This window comes from Bos grunniens, chromosome 2, assembly GCF_055505025.1.
Source record: "Bos grunniens cultivar Pamir isolate PY7600 chromosome 2, Bosgru_T2T1.0, whole genome shotgun sequence".
Classification (NCBI taxonomy): Eukaryota; Metazoa; Chordata; class Mammalia; order Artiodactyla; family Bovidae; genus Bos; species Bos grunniens.
In genome coordinates this window covers 130,822,106-130,828,372 of record NC_141166.1, presented here as the reverse complement: position 1 = coordinate 130,828,372, position 6,267 = coordinate 130,822,106, and the positions used below count along the sequence as shown (strand labels likewise).

The following is a 6,267-nucleotide window of genomic DNA, read 5'->3' as shown; positions in this document are numbered from 1 at the left end:
ACTCCAAGGCCAAATTTGCCTGTTACTCTAGATGTTTCTTGACTTCCTACTTTTGCATTCCAGTCCCCTATAATGAAAAGGACATCTATTTGTGGTGTTAGTTCTAGAAGGTCTTGTAGGTTTTCATAGAACTGTTCAACTTCAGCTTCTTCAGGGTTACTGGTAGGGGCATAGACTTGGATTACTGTGATATTAAATGGTTTGCCTTGGAAATGAACAGAGATCATTCTGTCATTTTTGAGACTGCATCCAAGCACTGCATTTCAGACTCTTTTGTTGACTATGATGGCTACTCCATTTCTTCTAAGGGATTCCTGTCCACAGTAGTAGATATAATGGTCATCTGAATTAAATTCACCCATTGCAATCCATCTTAGTTCGCTGATTCCTAGAATGTCAACGTTCACTCTTGTCATTTCCTGTTTGACCACTTCCAATTTGCCTTGATTCATGGACCTAACATTCAGGTTCCTACGAAATATTGCTTTTACAGCATCAGGCCTTGCTTCTATCACCAGTCCCATCCACTACTGTGTGTTGTGGATGCAATTCAGTAAAGAGAAAAACAAAAGGATGAACAAATACTAACAAAAAGAAAGCATGGCAGTGATTTTGGTATCAGTGAATACAGAACTGAAATAAAAAAGCAATTTTAAAAGACTTCTTTTTTAATGCTAAGGGTAAGAATTCAAAAGGAATATAAGAAACGAATACCTAGGTACCAAATAAGTGACTTGGTGATATCTAACTTTCATGAAGTAAAAACCCATAGACTATACAAGGAGAAACAGAAATACACTACAAACAGGATACTTTAATTTACTTCCCAATCCAAAAATATCAGTCAAAAAATGATACAAAATAAATGGAAATAATCACAAAAACAAAAGGGATTATAGAACTATTTTGTACAACTCTATGAAAAATAAATAAAGAAATAGATAAATTCCCAGGAAAAAGTATTCAACCAAAACTTAGCCCAGCAGGTTTAGGAATTCTATTGAGCTCGATTTCTGTTGAAACTTATAACTTAGGCTGTAGTAGCTAAAGTACAGTTAAGAGTATCAAGGTTAAACACTGTAAGATACTGAAGTTGTGTATCGGAATTGAGGGAAATCTGACAGAAGTGGTTGCAAACTAGCTTAATTGCTGGTTATATGTATTGCAAATATCTACTCCACCCCTCCAAAAGTACTATTTTCTAGTTTCACAGAGAAGTCTTTAGAGAATAGGTAATTCTAACATTATTTAAACTATCTCAGATCTCAGAAAAATGTCTCAGTTCTCAGAATAATGAAAACTTAAAAATTATCTCATAAATCATTGATACTAAAACTGATAGAATGCAAAAAGATGAATTATATTTATGAATATCACTTCAAAAAGACAATAAAATATTAATAAACAGTACAGTAAGAGAATTATTGTCATAATCAAATTAGGTTCCTCCCCACCTCCTGTATAAGAACGTCTGAATAGTTCAATAGTACAACGTTTAGTCCTGTATTTTAGCATATTAATAAATCCATGGAAAAATTTCATTTATATATAATCATAGAAGGGAAGATACCCTGGAGTAGAGCATGGCAGCCCACTTCAGTATTCTTGCCTGGAGAAGTCCATGGACAGAGGAGCCTTGCAGGCACCAGTCCATGGGATGGCAAAGCCTCGGACACGACCGAAGCGACTTAGCATGCATGCACATAGGCACAGAAAATAAATTTGCTAAAAATAAATCTACCCTTGATTTACAAAAAAAAAGCACTCAGAATAAGAGTTGATGAAAACTTCACTTGTATGATTGGACATATTGTATCTCAGTCCTAAGGCAAACATATTTCTTAATGGAGAAACATCTAAGATATTTCTCCTAAAGTCAGAAACTAGATAAACTGTCATTATCAAACTATCAAACTTCTACAATAATCCACTACATTGGATACAAATGAACACTGTCTAATTAATTGCCTAATACCTCAAAAACTATAGAAAGTTAAAGGTACAAAAATTGGAAAAAAAATTAAATTATCTCCATTTTGCAGATGGTATGATCATATACCTGAAAAAGTCCAAGAGACAGCAAATGAAATGGACAACTAAAGAGAATTCAAAGTAGTCTGATATAAAATGATTATTATACAGAAATTAATCTATTAAAATAACAATGATGAAATAATGTGTTGAGTAGACTCCCTTTCAATAACAACAAAAGATGAAATATTCAGGGCTTAAGAAATACCCAGAACCCAAAGGAGAATCTTTCTAATACAAAGAATATGAAACTTCACTTGGGAGGATGTGGAGAAAAAGAACCCTTGTGCATTGTTGGTGCGAATGTAAACTGGTGTAGCTGTTATGGAAAACACTATGGAGGTTCACGAAAAACTTAAAAATAGAACTACCATATGGTTCAGTGATTCCACTCCTAGGCCTCTACCTGGAGAAAACCATAAAATTCAGAAAGATACATAAACCCCAAAGTTCTCTGCAGCACTATTTACAATAGCCAAGACATGAAAACAATCTAAATGTCCAATGACAGAAGAATGCATAAGAAGATGTGGTACACATACACAGTGGAATATTACTCAGCCATAAAAAAGAATGAAACAGTGCATTTGAAGCAACATGGATGGACCTAGAGATCATCATACTAAGTGAAATATGTCAGAGAGAAAGGCAAATATCGTATGATATGATATCACTTATATGTAGATGCTAAAAAATGATACAAATGAACTTATTTACAAAACAGAAACAGACTCAAAGATCTTAGAAAAAAATTTATAGGTATCAAAGGGGAAAGGTTGAAGAGGGGGGTGGGATAAATTAGGAGTTTGGGATTTACATGGACAAACTACAGTATATTAAATAATCAACAAGGAACTACTGGATAGCACAGAGAACTCTAGTCAATATTCTGTAATAACCTAAAGGGTAAAAAAATCTGAAAAAGAATAGAAAGAATAGATATATGAATACATATAATGGAATCCCTTTGCTGCACACCTGAAACACACACTGTAAATCAACTATACTCCAGTATAAAATAAACATAAAAATAAAACTTGAAAATAGAACTATCATATGATCTAGCAATTCCACTTCTGGGTGCTTTTCTGAAGGAAACAAAAACATTAACTTGAAAAGACATGCTCATGTTTACTGCAGCATTATTCACAAGAGCCAAGATATGGATATGGAAGTAAATGAGGTGTCTACTGCTGGTGGATGAATGGACAAGGCAGATGTCGAATAAATATTTATGATAATTTAGCCATAAACAGAAGGAAATCCTGTCATTTGGGCCTTGAGAGTGCTATACCGAGCGAAATAATGAGAGAAAGACAAAATAAAATAATGAGAGAAAGACAAATATTGAATCATCTTACTTATATGTTCAGTTCAGTTTTTTTTGCTTAACTTATGTGGAACCCAAACACAGAAGCAATTAACATAACCAAGCTGGTACAAACGATTACCAAGGCTTGGATATGTTGAGTATGTTGGCTATCTCCTACATGGTATAATGTTGATTGTTCTCGATTAATGTCTCAATCTGATTGCTATCAACTTCAACTGGTCTACCTGACTGTGGAGCATCATGCAGTGAAAAATTTCCAGCATGAAACTTCACAAACCACTTTTGACATGTTTGGTCACTCAGAGAACCTTCTCCATACACTGCAAAAATCGTTTTTTTGTGTGTTTTAGTTGTGTTTTTACCTTTCTTGAAATAACAAAGCATAATATGCTAAAAATTTTGCTTTTCTTCCATTGTCAATAATAAAACAGCTACAAAAAATTTGCCAATTTTTTAAAAAATGCATGCCAATATGACAGCTGTCATAATACAATCTAACAAAATATTTTGAATGAAGCTGAAGACTAATTATGGGAAAATTATGGGAAAATTATGGGAAAAACTAACTTATGGGAAAATCCTGAACGAACTTTTTGGCCAAGCAACTATATCAAATTATTATGTTGTACACCTGAAACTATTAACTAAATTTTATGTGTCAATTATATTGCAGTGAAGACAATTTAACTTAGATTAATGTAAAGATGTATTGTGTTCTTTAATGGGAAGACAATATCATAAAGCAATGTGTGATATTTTTAAATTATCAAAGAACAAACAGTAAAAATATGGATTATTTTCTGGAACTAGATAAACCAATTTTAAAGTGCACAGGAAAAAATAAATGATCAAAGAAGAATGATCTGGAAAATTCTGATAATGAACAATAAAGGTACTAACTCCTACCAGTGTAAAAATACTATAATGCATCAATCATTAAATTATAGGATTGGCTCATGAAAAGACAGACTAATCAAATAGGAAAGAAAGTCCAGAGATAGACGTGAATACCTATGGGAATTTAGTGAACTGTGAACACTGCACATCAAATCAAACAGTAAAGAAAGACTTTTTAATAAACAGTATTGGGAAAACTGGGTAGCAAGTTGGAAAAAATAAGGCAGATTCCATACTGATGCTATGTATCAAGTTAAACAAATAGATCCAAATGGATCAAAGATTTAAATGTAAGAAAATGAAATTTAGAAGTATTAGAAAACAGCAAAGGTGATTTTTATTATAACCTTGGGAAAGTATTTTATCATAACTATTTATTTATTTTTATTAAAAAAACAAAAATACAGTTTGTATTTTGGGGTAATTAAAAATGTACAGACCTAACACTAAAAAGAATGAAAAACACATCCAAGATTATCATTCTGTAATTGTTCTGCTTAGCTCTTTTTACTCCAAGTATGTAGTCTTATTTGGAGAATGACAGCTGGTCAAATTTTTGCTTAAGACATTTATCCATACTTAACCAGAGGTTTCAGAGATAATAACACCAGTCAGGTATTCTGAATTATTTTATGTTAAATAGGAGCATTTTCCCAATAGTCTTAACATTTTCTCTTAAGTCACATCTATCTTCTTCCTTAAGAACTACATAAGCTTGTTTTAAATAGTTTAAACACCTGTAATAAACTACAGATTGCTAAAAGTAGAGGTACTCTGGTTAATGCTCAAAATGGTATGGCCAGAGGAAAGCCAGCATTATTAAATATGAATGCAATCCTTATAAATATGAATGCAATCCTTACCAACACAAATTGAACCTTTTTTTTTCCCCAATAAAAAAGCTAGTCCGAAAAAAGGTCTCATTCTTTTTTTTTTTTTTAAAGGTCTCATTCTATAAAGATTTATCATTTCTAAATCACAGTGAAAGGAACTTGAATAATTTACCAATTTTGTTTTCTACCATGGGCCTTAAAGATACCTCACTAAAAACTGGTATCTAGCACAACAGAATGACGTGCGCAGAATGTAATATTGTAGCAACATTACTGAGGTTGATTGTTACAGACACATTTCAACTCTGAGTATTAAATGTTACATCCTAATTATTTATATAGAACATTGGTCCAATAACAAAAAGAGAACAGCAGCTGAAAGTGTAGCTCATTCAATGTTCAGAGATAAAAGGGTTAACCATTCTTTCCACTATTTTCGGCAGATCAGTTCTTTTTTGTCATATTTAAATATGATGGCGACCGAAGAATTCTGGCATTTTTCCAAGCTACTGTATGAAAAGGATGTTGAAGGCCATCACGATCAGCACACTGCAACATAAGGACTCTTCCGTTCACCAATTCTGGCACACTTCCAAAATATACCCAACAACCCAGTTTTATTTCTGTCCAGGAGGCTGGGTGCCAAGAATCGGATATAAGCATAGGTACATATAAGCAGCAAGATTACAGCCAACAGACTCTGAAAATTGAAAATGGCAGACATAGTGAGGCCGGCAAAGCCCCAGCCGCATCACCCTTCTGGGCCCAGGGCCTATCATAACTATTTAACTGTGACTCAAATTTTGGAAAAGCTAACAGTTAAAAGTAAATATAAATGAAATCAACACTTCTGCATGTCAAAAATACACCATTAGCAGAGTTAAAAACAAACATAACAAAATAGGCAAGATATCTCCAACTCATAGCACAGACCAAATGCTTACATTCTCAATATACATTAAAAACTTTTAGGAATAGAGAAGAAAATGACTAACTTTATAGAAAAGTAACCAAAAGTTATGAATGGACAAGTCACAGAAAAAAACCCAATGGCATAGCCACTAAATCAATAGCATCTAAAATGGTGCTAACTTCACTAGTAAAAATGCGAATTAATATTACTCTGAGATATAACTGCTTAACCATCAGATTGGCAAAATGCAAAAATGTTAT

At 33.0% G+C, this 6,267-nt stretch overlaps 1 pseudogene across 1 annotated transcript; it reads right to left on the bottom strand.

Annotated features, from left to right (window-relative positions):
- Positions 1-718: 718 nt before the first annotated feature.
- LOC147378745 (protein kish-A pseudogene) lies at positions 719-5,881 on the bottom strand (annotated as a pseudogene). Its single transcript, XR_015148904.1, has one exon. The product of XR_015148904.1 is annotated as a protein kish-A pseudogene (transcript).
- Between the last annotated feature and the right edge of the window lie 386 nt (positions 5,882-6,267).